The following is a 15887-nucleotide window of genomic DNA, read 5'->3' as shown; positions in this document are numbered from 1 at the left end:
TTTTAAGAGCCATAACTTTCTTATTTTTCTGCTGACATAGCTGTACGAGGGCTTTTTCTGTTGCGGGACGAATTGTAGTTTTTATTGGTACCAATTTGCAGTGCATGCGACTTTTTGATCACTTTTTATCAAATTTTTTTTAAAGGCAGGATGAACAGAAAACAGAAATTCCAGCATTGTTTTACATTAAAAAAAATTTGGCCGTTCACCGTGCAGGTTAAATAATGCAATCGTTTTATAGTTGGGGTCGTAACGGCGATACCATATATGTGTAACTTTTTCCTTAATAAAATATTTTGTAAGTTGAAAAAGTGGGTTTTTAATTTTTTTTTGCTTGGGACTTTTATTTATTTATTTATTACAAACTTTATTAAAACTTTTTTTTTTAGTCCCACTAGGAGACTTTACTATGCGATCTTTTGATCGCTTTTATAATAATCTGCAATACTTCTGTATTGCAGTGTATTATGCCTGTCAGTGTAAGGGCTTGTCCACATGTAGCGGAATTGCTACGTATTTTCCGTCCGGAATTGCCGACGGAAAATATGCAGCACAATACAGTAGCAGCAAAGTGGGTGAGATTTAACAAATCTCATCCACACGCTGCGTAAAATTTCCAACCAGACATTGACCTGCAGTGCATATTTTTTGTACCGCAGCATGTTAATTCCTGCTGCAGAAAGTGACGGAAATTCTGCATTTTTCCGAGGAGATGTCAGCATCTCCCATCATTGAGAAAAACGCTGCAAAATCCGTAAGATTTTCTACCGTAAAAATTGCAGGAAATGGTGCGGTTTTTCTGTGGCGGAATAGCTGCTAGTTTCAGCAGAATTGCTGCAGAAATTCCATTACGTGTGGACAAGCTCTCAAACTGACAGGCATGGGGTGAGAGAGGATGCCCCCTCCCTCTAAAACCACTCAGATGCATACTTGCCAACTGTCCTGAATTTGCCGGGACTGTCCTGAATTGAAAGAGACAATCCTGGCAAATTATTGTCCCAGCAAACCATGTGTGTACCAGGCAAGTGCGTCAGTGTAAGAGAGTGAGCGCCGCTTACTGCGCTCATTCTCCTGCTGCCCGGCCCACTAACGTGTTAAGGGATCGGCCGACCGACGCTAGGGGGGGATTAATCCAAGGGTGGGGGCGGGAGACCTGACCATAACTCACTGCAGGGAGCTTTATGGGGCAGGGGGGAATAATCCCCCCCGATAGAGCCCTCAGTAGTTATTATACTGCAAGGGGGGAGTCTGACACCTCCCCCATAGAGCACTCAGTCAGACGATCTGCCCCCCATAGAGCACTCAGCAGACAGTCAGACGCTTTGACCCCCTCCCTAACAGTACAATAACTACTGAGGGTTCTATGGGGGGGGGGTTATTTCCCCCTCTTCCATAGCTGTCTGTAGTCAATCAGATGCTCAGACCCCCCACTTGCAGTATAATCCCCCCATAGAGCGCTCAGTAGTTACTATACTGAAAGGGAGAGGGTCAGAGCGTCTATGGGGGGTCAGCGTGTTCACCTTTGAGCCCTCAGCAGTCAGTCAGATGCTCTGCCCCCCATAACTTAGATGTGGTAAATTACAGGTGGATCCTGCGTGTTAGAGTAGTTAAACATAAAAAATATATATAAGCTTGGTATAACCGTAATCGTTTTCCCCCGCAGAATAAAGTTGACGTCATTTTCACCGCACAGTGTACACCTTAAAACTAAACCCGAAAAACAATGGAGAAATCACAGGTTTTTGTTCCATTCCACCTCATAAAGATATTTTTTCCAGTTACCCAGTACGTTATGCTGTACAATAAATTGTGCAGTGAAAAACTACAACTCATCCCGCAAAAAACAAGCCCTCATACGTCTATATTGATGGAAAAATAAAAAAAGTTATGGCTTTTGGAGGTGGGGAGAAAAAAAGAAAAATATCTGCGGAGGGAAGTGGTCAACATTTACGGCAGGGTGGAGGGTCTGGAGCTGTAATATACAACTGACATCCTGCTGCAATCTCAATAGCCACCACGGTATCCAAGGCTGGATTCACACGAGCATGTTCGGTCCGTAATGGACGGACGTATTTCGGCCGCAAGTCCCGGACTGAACACACTGCAGAGAGCCGGGCTCCTAGCATTATAGTTATGTACGACGCTAGGAGTCCCTGCCTCTCCGTGGAACTACTGTCCCGTACTGAAAACATGATTACAGTACGGGACAGTTGTCCCGCAGCGAGGCAGGGACTCCTAGCGTCGTACAAAAACTATGATGCTAGGAGCCCGGCTCCCTGCAGTGTGTTCGGTCCGGGACTTGCGGCCGAAATACGTTCCGTCCTTTACGGACCGAACATGCTCGTGTGAATCCAGCTTAACTGGTTAGACAAGGAGAGGAGGGGGTGGTCGAACTGATGGGCTGCCATGGCTATATGCTGTTAGTCCTGCCCCAATATATGTACCCCATAATGGTGCCATTAAAAATACAACTTGTCCAGCAAAAAAAAAAAAAGAGACCTCATACAGCTCGACTTGTCGACGGGAAAATAAAGACGTTGCCTCTTAGAATGCGCATTTCGAGGCGTATTTTTCGAAACGTTTTTGTAGTGCCAATAGAAAATCAGCTCCAAAAACGACTTAAGAAGTGACACGCAATTTCTTTTTTACAAAACATTTCTTAATCCAGCAGCATAAAAATAATCCTCATACGTATGAACTACATAATGTATTTTCCATTAAAATCAATGAATGTTTTCAGGTGTATTTCAAGCGTATTTTGGAGCGTAATACAAGCAATTTATGCTCCAAAATACGCCTGATAATAAACTGTGTGAACATAACCTAAGAGTGCAGTCACATGTAGGAGATTATGTTGCAGACATTTTCTGCGATTGAAAATCAGCTCTATTCATCTGAATGGAACAGAACTGATTTTCAATCACAGAAAAGTCTGCAACAAAATCTGCTGCATGTGAATCCGCCCTAAAACACTCAGGTGTTACTGAATTGTGGAAGGGAGTGCCAGCTCACACAATCCTCCAGATTTACAACGCTTTTACCTCTCTTGCCCAGTCTGAATACAACTGCCAGAATTCTATTATTCAACTCTGAACCTGTGGAATTACAAGAGCCATGATGCTGGGAGTGCTCGGGCTTTGACTCCTGCTATAGTTCTAATGAAGATTATAGTTTATGGAGGACCAAGAGAACCATACAGTGGTGAGTAGGATTCCACATTTGATCTGTGTCGCTGCTGCTGCAGGCCTTTAAGAAATACATTTAGGGCATGTTCACACAGCGCTAAAGAAACCGATGTGTAAACGTGTCAAATAAGCTAGCGTTTCTTGTAAAGCACTTTTAAAAATACAGCCATTTTTGTCCATTGACTATGGGAATACTTGTTGCATTTTCATCACTATTTATGTGCCAAAGAATTAGACTTTTTAAAAAATTTTTTTTACCCAATGCTAAATTTAAAAATGCTTGCGCAAAAAAACGCATTGTATGTATTAACGGCATGTTTATTTTAATGGGAAGCTCAATCAATGTGCCAAAATAACTGTCAGTTACGTGCCGGGTGTACAGGGCCTCAGAGCGCCTTAACACACAGACTTTAGTTTTTCGGGGGATTAAAATGCTGCAGCTGGATTTTTACTGGGCGTTTATTGCAAAACCGCGGTTTGACCACAAAATTTGAATATACCCGAAGGACAAGTTCAGACATACTGTAGCGGTACAGTTGAATACATGTGGACGGGGTCTTTCAAACCCCATCCAGATTTAGGGGAAATCTGCGTGGAATTGAGGGCATGCTGCAGATTTTTGTTAAATCTGCAGCATTTCCATTAGCGTTTATACAGACATTGAAGAACATTTAAAACTGCATCTGAAAACCGCGTGCGTTTTTATTGCAGTGAGAAACACAACATGTTGAAAAAAAGTATCAAATTGCAATAAAAATGTATGTGGTTTTTGGATGCGTGTGTTTTTTGCTTTTTTCTCATGCTGTTTTAACTGTACCTTAACTGCAACGTCTACAGACACACTTATGTTACGGATTCACACGAGCGCGTTTGATCCGTGATATACGGTCTGTATGTCGCCCGCATTTCCCGGACTGTACACACTGCAGGGAGCCTGGCTCCTAGTGTCATAGTTATGTATGACGCTAGGAGTCCCTGCCTCACTGCGGGAAAACAGTACCGTACTGTAATCATGTTTTCAGTATGGGACAGTGGTTCTGGAGTAGAATGTAGAAGAGGTGTATAATATCTGTTGCAGGGGCGTAACTAGGAAAGACTGGGCCCCATAGCAAACTTTTGACTGGCCCCCCCCCCTCCGCTGGGTATCACACAACCCCCCCCTTGTAGATAGTGCCTCTCTATAGATTCCACAACACAGCCCCCTGTAGATAGCGCCATACAGCCCCCCCTGTAGATAACGTCTTACAGCCCCAAATCCCCCTGTAGATAACGCCATACAGCCCCCCCTGTAGATCATGCCGTACAGCCCCAAATCCCCCCTGTAGATAACGCCATACAGACCCCCCTGTAGATAACGCCATACAGACCCCCCTGTAGATAACGCCATACAGACCCCCCTGTAGATAACGCCATACAGACCCCCCTGTAGATAACGCCATACAGACCCCCCCTGTAGATAACGCCATACAGACCCCCCTGTAGATAACGCCATACAGACCCCCCTGTAGATAACGCCATACAGACCCCCCTGTAGATAACGCCATACAGACCCCCCTGTAGATAACGCCATACAGACCCCCCTGTAGATAACGCCATACAGACCCCCCTGTAGATAACGCCATACAGACCCCCCTGTAGATAACGCCATACAGACCCCCCTGTAGATAACGCCATACAGACCCCCCTGTAGATAACGCCATACAGACCCCCCTGTAGATAACGCCATACAGACCCCCCTGTAGATAACGCCATATAGCCCCCCCCCAAAAAAAAACGGCCTATAGTTTGTCCTACAAAAGAGATGTATCCCCTATCCACAGGATAGGGGATACATGTGTGATCGTTGGTAGCGATAAGGAGAACGAGGGACCGAAAGTCCCCCGAAGTTCTCCATGACAAACCTCGGACTTCTGGCGTTTGCGCAGTTCAATAAAAATGAAAGGAGCGCTGGTCACGCATGCGCACAAGCGCGACCGGTGCGCAAGTCATTTCTACCGAGATGCAGACAGACCCCGGAAGTCCGAGGTTTGTCATGGAGAATTTCGGGGGACTTTTGGTCCCCCGTTCTCCTTATCGCTGGGCTTCCCAGCGATCACACATGTATGCCCTTTCCTGTGGATAGGGGATGCATGTCTTTTGTAGGAACAACCCCTTCAGTGGCGTCGCGCTGTAGCAGCCATATCCGCTGCTAGCGGAGCCTCCGGCCATGGGGGGGGCCCGTGCCAATGGGAGGCACGGGCCCCTTCATGCTGCGGGCCCCGTAGCAGCTGCTACCGCTGCTATAGTGGTAGTTACGCCACTGATCTGTTACCATTTTGCATGTTTCCCACAGTCTAGGGGTGTGGGTTAATTAATCACAAAAGTGCACCAGAAAATTGCAGTGAAAGGGCTTGTCCACACGTAACGGAATTGCTGCAGAAAATTTCTGAAAAAAATGCACTATTTCCTGCATCTTTTACTGCAGAAAATGATGTGTTTATCACAATGTTGGGAGATGGTTACATCTCTTAAAAACGCAGTAATTCAGTCCACTTTCTGCAGCAGGAATTTACATTATGCGGTCTGAAAAATACGCACCGCAGGTCAATTTCTGCTCGGACTATTTATGCAGCATGTGGATGAGATTTGTTAAATCTCACCCACTTTGCTGCTACTGTGTTCTGCTGCGTATGTTCTGTCAAATTCCAGACAAGAAATACGCAGCAATTCCACAATGTGGGGACGAGCCCAAATTCACGGATGTTGGAATTTTTGTTAGTTGAAAGGATGTTTGTAACTTTATTTTCTCCCATAGGCATAGTTGCCAAAAATTTTTTTTTCCAGGGGCACTTAGGGTGAGGGTGTATATGGACAGTGATGACAGGGGCTCCTTCTAGGAGCAGAATCCCCGACCAGAGCATCAGCAATGCTCTGGCCGGGGAATCCATTCCAGGAGGAGTGAATGGCAGAGCAGGGAGCAGATAGTTTCCTGCTCTGTCATAGCATTCAATTGTATCTGCGTCCTGAGAATGCAGATACAATTGAATATGGCAGTTGCCAGGACACATCTGGGACAGTAATTTTCCGGAACTGTCTGTAATTTCGGAAACCGTTCTGGCAAATTCGGGAACTATTTATGCACAGGGAATACCTAGAGGCACATTGTGACTGATTTTACCACAACTTTTGTGCTGTCCCAACCTGTGCAACAATTTTCACTCAAAAAAGCCATGTCCAGGTCATAGCAGGTATACTCTAGAAATTTTCTGAAGGAGAAAATGCTTCACATACAACACATTTATTTCCAACATTTAATTTTCTTGCACCAAATGAGGCTCCATTCGTACCACATTTTTAGCCTGTCAGACCGAAGCGTGTGTTCTTTTTGCAGTACGTGTAACTGATTTACACCAAGACCCTTTGGGGAAAATGTATCAATAGCTGTACACCAGTATTATGGCGTTTAAAAATTAACAAATGACGACGCATGCCATATTTGCAATTTAATTTGTGACTGTTTTGCCATTTTATGCCGCCTTTGCTAAACCCTGCCCAATTTGTAAAACTAGCGAACGGCAGTGGGCATCCACAGAACAGAAAATTCTCTGTAATTAAAGCCAGAAGTTGGCATTAATTATAGTGGAAAACTACACCAGCTCGTAGCTGACGGAGATGTACCTTTCTGGTGCACGAGTGGCCAGAGATGCACCTAGTTTATTAGGAGGCATGCGCTTCTTCATAAGTTAGGCACATTTTACTCCAGCTCTCGTTAGGTTGAGACTGGCGTATGAAATGCCAGACTTAATCATTTCCCACCCTCTGTTATTTTTGAAGGGATATAACAATAATTGTTACGTCTATGGTGCAATGAAATTCGGTAAGAACTGCTGGGGGTACCTTCCCTTTCACTGGTTTCTTAAATAAAGTGTGTCCTGATACTCTCAAGTGCTGCGACTGCTTCACCCCTGCTGAACTTTTTCTATAGCTTGGGAAATCTTACCCAGTGCCTGTCTTTATAACTATTTGTTGATTTGCCAAGCAACGTTTTGACTTGCATATCTAATATCCTGTCGTAGCTGAACTGGATTCTGTTTAGCAGTTTTGATTATTCTATAGGTTCAGTTCCTGTGATTATATTGTATTGTTTGATCAATATAGTGTGTGTGTGTGTGTGTGTGTGTGTGTGTGTGTGTGTGTGTGTGTGTATATCTATCTACACCCAAACTTTCCTCTCAATGAATTAAACAAATTTTTGATGATATTCTGTCAGCAATTAGATTTCAAAAAGTGAAACTCCTATATTCTATGGATTCATAGCACACAGAGTGATCTATTTCCAGTATTTTTTCCTATTAATGTTGATGATTATGACTAACAGTTAGGGTATGTGCACACACACACTAATTACGTCCGTAATTGACGGACGTATTTCGGCCGCAAGTCCCGGACCGAACACAGTGCAGGGAGCCGGGCTCCTAGCATCATAGTTATGTACGATGCTAGGAGTCCCTGCCTCTCTGCAGGACAACTGTCCCGTACTGTAATCATGTTTTCAGTACGGGACAGTAGTTCCACGGAGTAGCAGGGACTCCTAGCATCGTACATAACTATGATGCTAGGAGCCCGGCTCCCTGCACTGTGGTCGGTCCAGTACTTGAGGCCGAAAAACGTCCGTCAATTACGGACGTAATTAGTGTGTGTGCACATACCCTTAATGAAAATCCAAAATTTAGTGTCTCAGAAAATTTGAATATTATATAAGCTCAATTTCAAAAATGAGTTTTACTACCGAAATGTAGGCCTACTGAAAAGTATGTACAGAATATGCCCTCAATACTTGGTTTGGGCTCCTTTTGCATGAATTACTGCATCAATGCAGCGTGGCATGGTGGCGATCAGCCTGTGGCACTTCTGAGGTGTTATGGAAGCCCAGGTTGCTTTGATAGTGGCCTTCAGCTCGTCTGCATTGTTGGATCTGGTGTCTCTGATCTTCCTCTTGACAATACCTCATAGTTTCTCTATGGGGTTTAGGTCAGACAAGTTTGCTGGCCAATCAAGCCCAGTGATACTGTGGTTATTAAACCAGGTATTGGCACCTGCCCACACTGCCAAAAGTACCAAGTCCTGCTGGAAAATTAAATCGGCATCTCCATAAAGCTTATCAGCAGAGGGAAGCATGAAGCGCTGTGTTGACTCTTGACTTTAGCAGATGCTGATTTCACTTTCCAGCAGGACTTGGCACCTGTCCACACTGCCAAAGGTACCAACACCTGGTTTAATAACCACAGTATCGCTGTGCTTGATTGGCCAGCAAACTCGCCTGACCTAAACCCCATAGAGAATCTATGGGGTACTGTCAAGAGGAAGATGAGCTACACAAGACCCAACAATGCGGAGGAGCTGAAGGCCGCTATCAAAGCAACCTGGGCTTCCATAACACCTCAGCAGTGCCACAGGCTGATCGCCCTCATGCCACGCCGCATTGATGCAGTAATTCATGCAAAAGGAGCCCCGACCAAGTATTGAGTGCAGATACTGGACATACTTTTCAGTAGGCCAACATTTCAGTATTAAAAATAATTTTTGAAATTGAGTTTATATATTCTAATTTTCTGAGAGACTAAATGTTGGGTTTTCATTAACTATTAGCCATAATCATCAACATTAAAATAAAAAAATGCTGGAAATAGATCACTCTGTGTGCAATGAATCTATAGAATATGAATTTCACTTTTTGAATTGAATTACTGACAGAATTTCATCAAAGTTCGTTTAATTCATTGAGAAAGACGTGTGTGTGTGTGTGTGTGTGTGTGTGTGTGTGTGTGTGTGTGTGTGTGTGTACTAGTATATAGATATTCATTTTGCTGATATAAAATTACTTTGCATGCTGTATCGTCTCCATTAATTCTTATACAAACCCCTTTCATCCCTGGTATCTTAGGGCATCTGTTTTTTATGGACTCCCTGTTGTACTCTAGAGCCCTGTAACTCATGGTCAAAAAGTCTGGCATTCAAAGGCTTAAAAAGTGACTGTGAATGACTAAAGTGACCTGATGTAATGTATACTTTTCTGTATACCTCCAGAGGGTTATGTAAGGCATGTGGTGCCTGCCCCATGTAGAGGAAAGGGTTAATAGGTTATAATAGGTAATTAATACCACAAATCTCAGAAACCACAGTCTTGTCTTAAAAGATTATTCAGCAAATCCTTTACTTGTCGTCTCTGAATGATGGTTCACACTAAGCTGGCTCAAGAGAAAGGAAATGCAATCCCATGATGATGCTTGGTCCTACTCATTGTTATGCATACTATCTCTCTCATGATGCTGAGCAGAACTTGAAATTGCGATAAGGCATCATGCACGCTACCTACCATAAACCGGCACCATACAACCTCCAACTTGTACGACGTCCATAGACGTCTATGAGGCCCTACTGTACCACTGTATGAGATTTAATATGAAAGCTTATGGAATTGTGTATGGATCTGAAAGGAAAAAAATCATGACGTTCCATCAGAGGTACGTATTTGTCCCCTAGAAACTTTGCCCTGTAGAATTCATCTCAATAATATCTGGTTATAAAAAATAAAGTGAACAGCAAACCATACAGAAAAAGCTGACATTAGTTCACGGTTTTTTTTTGTGCTGAAAATCTGTGGGAGCGGTGGCTGACTTAAAAGAATACTCAACTTTTACACGTGTTACAATAATTCACTGTTTAAAGAGACTGTCACCACATTATAAGTGCCCTATCTTGTACATAATGTGATCGGCCCTGTAATGTAGATTACAGCAGTGTTTTTTATTTAGAAAAACTATCATTTTTGACGAAGTTATGAGCAATTTTAGCTTTATGCTAATGACTTTCTTAATGCCCAACTGGGCGTGTTTTTACTTTTTGACCAAGTGGGCGTTATGGAGAGAAGTGTATGACGCTGACCAATCGGCGTCACACTTCTCTCCATTCATTTACACAGCACATAGTGATCTTATTAGAGCACTTTGTGCAGACACACACACACGTTACTCAAGTGTACTGAGATTTAATAGACATCACTGCCAGCAAGTACGTGATGTCTATTCAGAATCCTGACACTTCGCTAACGTTTGTGTAAGATTTACAGCAAGGCAAGCGTAATCTCGCGAGATTACGCTGTAAACTGTCATTTAAAACGAGATTACGCTTGCCTTGCTGTAAATGACACACAAACGTTAGGGAAGTGTTAAGATTCTGAATAGACCTCACGTCCTGGTTGGCAGTGATGTCTATTAAGTCTCAGTACACTTGAGTAATGTTAGTGTGTGTGTATGTGGCTGCACATAGTGATCTAGTAAGATCACTATATGCCGTGTAAATGAATGGGGAGAAGTGTATGATGCGGATTGGTCACTGATTGGTCAGCGTAATACACTCCTCTGTACAACGCCCACTTGGTAAAAAAGTAAAATACGCCCAGTTGGTCATTGTGAAGCTCATTAGCATAAAGATAATATAGGTCATAACTCCGTCAAAAATGATTGTTTTTCTAAATAAAAAACACTGCTGTAATCTACATTACAGCGCCGATCACATTATGTAGGAGATAGGCCACTTATAATGTGGTGACAGAGCCTCCTTAAATCTACATAAGACGGGGAATATGCTTGTATGCACTTTTCTTTACTTTCTTGCTCTACTTTTAAATTATAATGGGATCAATATAATAAAGGCCAGGTTTCTTCTAAGAAAATGCAGGTTTTGGCACATCCCATATTAGCGGTAAAATTTGTGTTATGGCGTAAATCTATACCTTCACGTAGCAGGTATAGATTTGCATTTTTATTGCATGGACTGTCAGAGATGTGGCAAATTTAAAGGGGTACACTAGGGAACTATAGACTTTTATAGGCGCCGAATTATGATTCTGTACAACTTGGAGGTTGTACAGAGCCACAATAAGTTAAGGGGGTTTTAGACTGGGCAATTATCAGGGCAAACAATTGTTCACGGAACGCTGGTTGTGAATTATTGTGTAATTCTTGTGTAAACAGGGCAGTGATCAGCAGATCGACGAGCAAACGGTCATTCATCTGCCGATCGTATCGTTTTTAAAAGTTAAATATCGTTGTCGGCAGCACATCTCCCTGTGTAAACAGGGAGACGCGTTGCGAACGAGATAATAATGGATGGGGACGATCGATCGCAGTAACGACCGCTCATCACCATCCATAGCTCTTTGTGACAGGCGCAAATGATCGGCAATCGTTACAGTGGCTAAAATTGGTCGGTGTAATAGGACCTTTAGTGTGGATGAGTTCTTTTTTTCCAGCTTGATGCTGCAGTAAATATATGGCTGTTTTATCTAAGGAATATGATATGTTTGTTCACGACACAAGTAAATGGCGACACAATTATGGCATGCATCTGACTGCATTAAACACGAGGCATATCTCTGAGGGAACATTCCTTCATTCAGATTCTTGGAAATGAAGGCAGATAATTTGCTATGTAACCATAAAGGATAGATGGCTTACAGTATTGTATATGATTTCCATATCTTCACATGACGTTACCTTCCTGACTGCGCTTGAGATATGTACTGTATTTTTTTGTTTTTCCTTGTCGGTTGTACTTTGGTTAAGAAGTGTGGCTGTATTAAACTTCTTTAATTCTAGAGGAGAAAAACCCTAGTACGCTAGACCTTAGAAAAGCGCTGCAGGGAACCTTGTGTTTCGCTGTACAGCCTCTTGGACACCGGTGTGCGTAAAGTCTAAATGGAAGCCGGCTATTGAGGTCATAGACTAATAATCGGACCATTGCATCTTAACTTCAGCCTAAACTGTCGATTTTGGAGGGACCAGGCGACAATCCAATCTATGTGGATGTAGTCACATAGTTCCCTAACTGCAGATATCAAGCGGAAGAAGTATAGGACATGGTGAAATTCAACAAGCACAATTCTTTGTTTCCCCCCGAGAGATAACCGGCTGCCATAGATGTCTTGTGGCGGTTTATTCACCTCCTTCCCGTTGAAATAAACATGCATGCTTGGCAGAGCCTGAATGTTTATGGTGGAGTTGGCTGAACAGATATCTAATGTGTATGCCTGTCCTTAGGAGTTGACATCTAGCTTTCCACAGACCATGAACACACACAAATCCGCAGTCTTATGATGAAATAGGAAAATTAGACTGTAATGACAATGTTTACAGTGGAATATGTTGGTGTTCTATAATCAATAAGAATTTAAACTTTGTGACCGCTCCTAGGGACACTGCCATGTCTTGTATGTACATTGCTTTGGCACCCTTCATTGTAGACTAATATAATATTCAGCTGTTTCGAATTTATAGTAGTGTCACGCATTCTGCAGTATGAGCACTGACTAAGATCACTCAGGTTTTTTTTTTTGCTAGTTATGGTCATATTTGTGTGCAAAATACATCTGGCATCGGAAGTATATATGTACATTATACGTGTGACTCATTAATAATCTGTGTACAGTACATTGCTGGAAATGTGCAATAAATAACTGAAAATTGAATTATCTCTCGTCAATATGTGGCTCCAGATTAAAGTATCACAGACTACATTCACACGACAGTGAAAAAAAATGGCCATTAAGAACTGATCAACGGTCAGTTTTTCATGGCCTTTTTGCATCAGTGTGTCTCTAAATTTTCATCCATTTCCAGTCCGTCTGTCCGTTTTTAATGGCTGTTTGACATCCGTTTTTCATGACCGTTAAAATAAAAAAAAAAGGATGCATTTAATTTGTCAGGCTTTTCTTTTATGTCCCAACCCCCTGAAATCACCACAGTGCAATGTCCCTGTAGATAGTGCCCACTGTAGATAATGCCCACATTGGGCCAGTGCCCACATAGTACCACAGTGCCCACTATAGATAGTGCCAGTGCCCATGTAGATAGCGCCACAGTGTCCCCTGTAGATAGTTCCACAGCCCCCATATAGCACGTCCCCCTGTAGATAGCACCCCCTTGTAGATACCACCCCCGCGCATGTAGATAGCGTCACTGTAGGAGCGGAACCCCTCTTGCTGGGAATTATTCATAGACGGAGCCCCTGACGTATCTGTCCATATATGGACAGTGACGTCAGGAGAGTGTAATCCCCTGCCAGAGCGAGCCGGGGATTCCGCTCTAGGAGTAACACCTTGACGTCACTGTCCATATATGGATAGTGACGCCGGGGGCTTCTCCAGGAGTGGAATCCCCTGCCAGAGCGGGGTCTGGGTGCTGGGGATTCCGCTCCTACAGGGAGCCACAGTGGCATGCTATCTACAGGGGATGGGCGGGGGGCTAGCTATCTTTAGGCAGGGGGTTGCTATCTACATGGACTAGCTACAAGACTGAAGACTCTGGCCAGAGTTCTTGCGATGCTCTGGCCGGGGATTCAATTGTTGAAAGCCCTACATCACTGTCCTTCTGTGTACAGTAATGTCAAGGGCTTCCCCGGGCTCAGCGCTCAAAGTAGCGTTGTGTGCGGGGAGTCCTCTGCCAGGATCAGTTTTTACCGGCCGTTGCAAGGATTGTTTCCTTAAAAACGGCTGGTAAAAACTGATCCATTGACTTCTATGGGAGCCAGCTGGCTGTGAAAACGGCCAAAAATAGCACATGTACTATCTTTTGTTGACCAATATTTGCGGGCTGTTAAAAAAAATGGGCATGTGAATACACCCATAGAACTTTAATGTTCTGAAAACGGCAGTCACACGGCCGTGTTACACTGTCGTGTGAATGTAGCCTTAAACTTTTGAGTAATGACTCTATTGACAGGAGGCAAAAGTGCTGAGCGCCCTGAATTACATGAGGGAGAGAGCGCATTCCTCCACAGAGCCTTAGGGGGGGTCTTACACATGACGATTATTGGGCAGACGAGCGTTCAAAGAATGATCGTTTCCGATAATTGCCCTGTGTAAAAAGGGCAGCGATCAGCAAATGAACGCGCAAACGCTCGATCATCTGCTGGTCGTATCGTTTTAAAAAAGTAAAAGGTTATAGTTGTCGGCAGCACATCGCCCTGTGTAAACAGGGAGACCCGCTGCCAACATGATGATAATGTATGGGATCAGAGTAACGACCGCTCGTCCCCATCCATAGCTCTGTGTGACAGGAGCAAGCGAGTGCCGATCGGTGTCGGCCTGCGTAAAAGGGCCTTTGTACTATTGCTATACTTTTTGTTTTTAAACCAGAAGCGTAATATCTGAACAAATCCAATCACAGATTTAATTGATTTCATTAGCATGTAATGGTTTGTTTTTTGTATCAGGATGCATCTTTTGTTTGGAAAAATATAAAAAAGTTTTTGTGAATCTTGGATAAACTATGATAAAATAAGGCGAATATTGTTCGAAGGCCATAATCACAGGAACGTTGAATACGTCAGTGTGACAGTCGTTAAAACAACGGGCGTCACACGGACCTATGCAATTCAATGGGGCTATTCAGATATGCGGTTTTTTTTTCACGTGTATATCTGCTGCCTGATACTCGCTGCAGGTCCTATTTTGCTGCGTTTTTGTGCACCACACAGCCCATTGAAGTCAATAGGTGCGTGAAAACAATGGACAGCACACGAACGCACATCGGTGTGCTGTTCGTAATTCACGCACCAGTTCCTTGAAATGCAGAAAGAAAGAAAAATAAAGAAATGTGCACCAACACTGACATCAACAACTGATGGCACACGGAACTGCAACGCATGAAAAACGTGTCCTTTTTTGCGGACGCAAAACTAAAAATGCTTGTGTGAATCTAGCCAAATAGTCAATTTCTCACTGATGAAATCCATGTTCCCAGGTGACTGTCCCTGTTGCATCATATGAGGTCCCCTAGCTTAGTTGTGCTTGGTGAATAGCGGTGATATGGTATTTGATTAACGTAAACTATTATTAACTTTGCATTCAGCTTCTAAGAAGTACCGTTCAGGTTCGCCTTCCATTTTAAACACACAAATGTGAGGTAGCATGTCCCACTAAAGATCACTTCTTCCACAGTGTTCACCAGAGGATTCTTGAGATATTCTAGTTGTCCCACCCTGTGTCCATGCTGCGCGGAAACTGCACACAGAATACGCACTTTGTCTCGCTGGTCCCTGTATTCAGTATACTTAAATGGTTGCCCACTTGGACAATCCCTTTTTGTTAGAAAGGACCCCCAAAAAATAAGCTGATTACTGGCTGACCTATTGGTGTAGATATGGTGGTGCAGCACCACTGCAGGGGAAATAAAGTAATACATAGTGCCCATTGAAATCAATGAGCTTTTTGGATAATGCATGGTTTTGCTGGGTCCTCCAGAGATAGAGAGAAGCTCTTTTTGTTTTTGCTCAATGCGCCTGCTAATTGATGGAGGTTATTAATGAGGGACCCCCTCTTTGCTTCTACTAGATCAGAATACCCTATTAGGCCACGTTCACACAAAGTGTAAATAGTGCTGGAAAATCTGCAGCATAAGGGGGGATTCACACGAGCGTGTATTCGGTCCGTGCAGGCCGCGTGGTTTTCACGCGGCACGCATGGACCAATACAAGTCTATAGGGCAATACAGACAGTCCGTGCTTTTTGCGCAACGTTTGTCTGCTGCGCAAAAAGCGCGACAGGTTCAATAACTCTGCGTATTTCGCGCATCACGCACCCATTGAAGTCAATGGGTGCGTGAAAACCACGCAGGTTGCACGGAAGCACTTCCGTGCGAACCGACTGAAACAGCACACCAG

General features: G+C 43.5%; 1 long non-coding RNA gene across 1 annotated transcript in view; it reads left to right on the top strand.

Annotated features, from left to right (window-relative positions):
• The first annotated feature begins 3066 nt into the window (after positions 1-3066).
• Positions 3067-15887, top strand: part of LOC142656321 (uncharacterized) — an 85469-nt gene continuing 72648 nt past the window's right edge. Inside the window, exon 1 of the long non-coding RNA XR_012849653.1 lies at positions 3067-3201. This is a non-coding gene — a long non-coding RNA (uncharacterized LOC142656321). The remainder of the gene's footprint in view (positions 3202-15887) is intronic.

The sequence above is a fragment of the Rhinoderma darwinii genome, chromosome 6, assembly GCF_050947455.1.
Source record: "Rhinoderma darwinii isolate aRhiDar2 chromosome 6, aRhiDar2.hap1, whole genome shotgun sequence".
Taxonomy (NCBI): Eukaryota; Metazoa; Chordata; class Amphibia; order Anura; family Rhinodermatidae; genus Rhinoderma; species Rhinoderma darwinii.
This window is presented reverse-complemented; position numbering and strand designations above follow the sequence as displayed.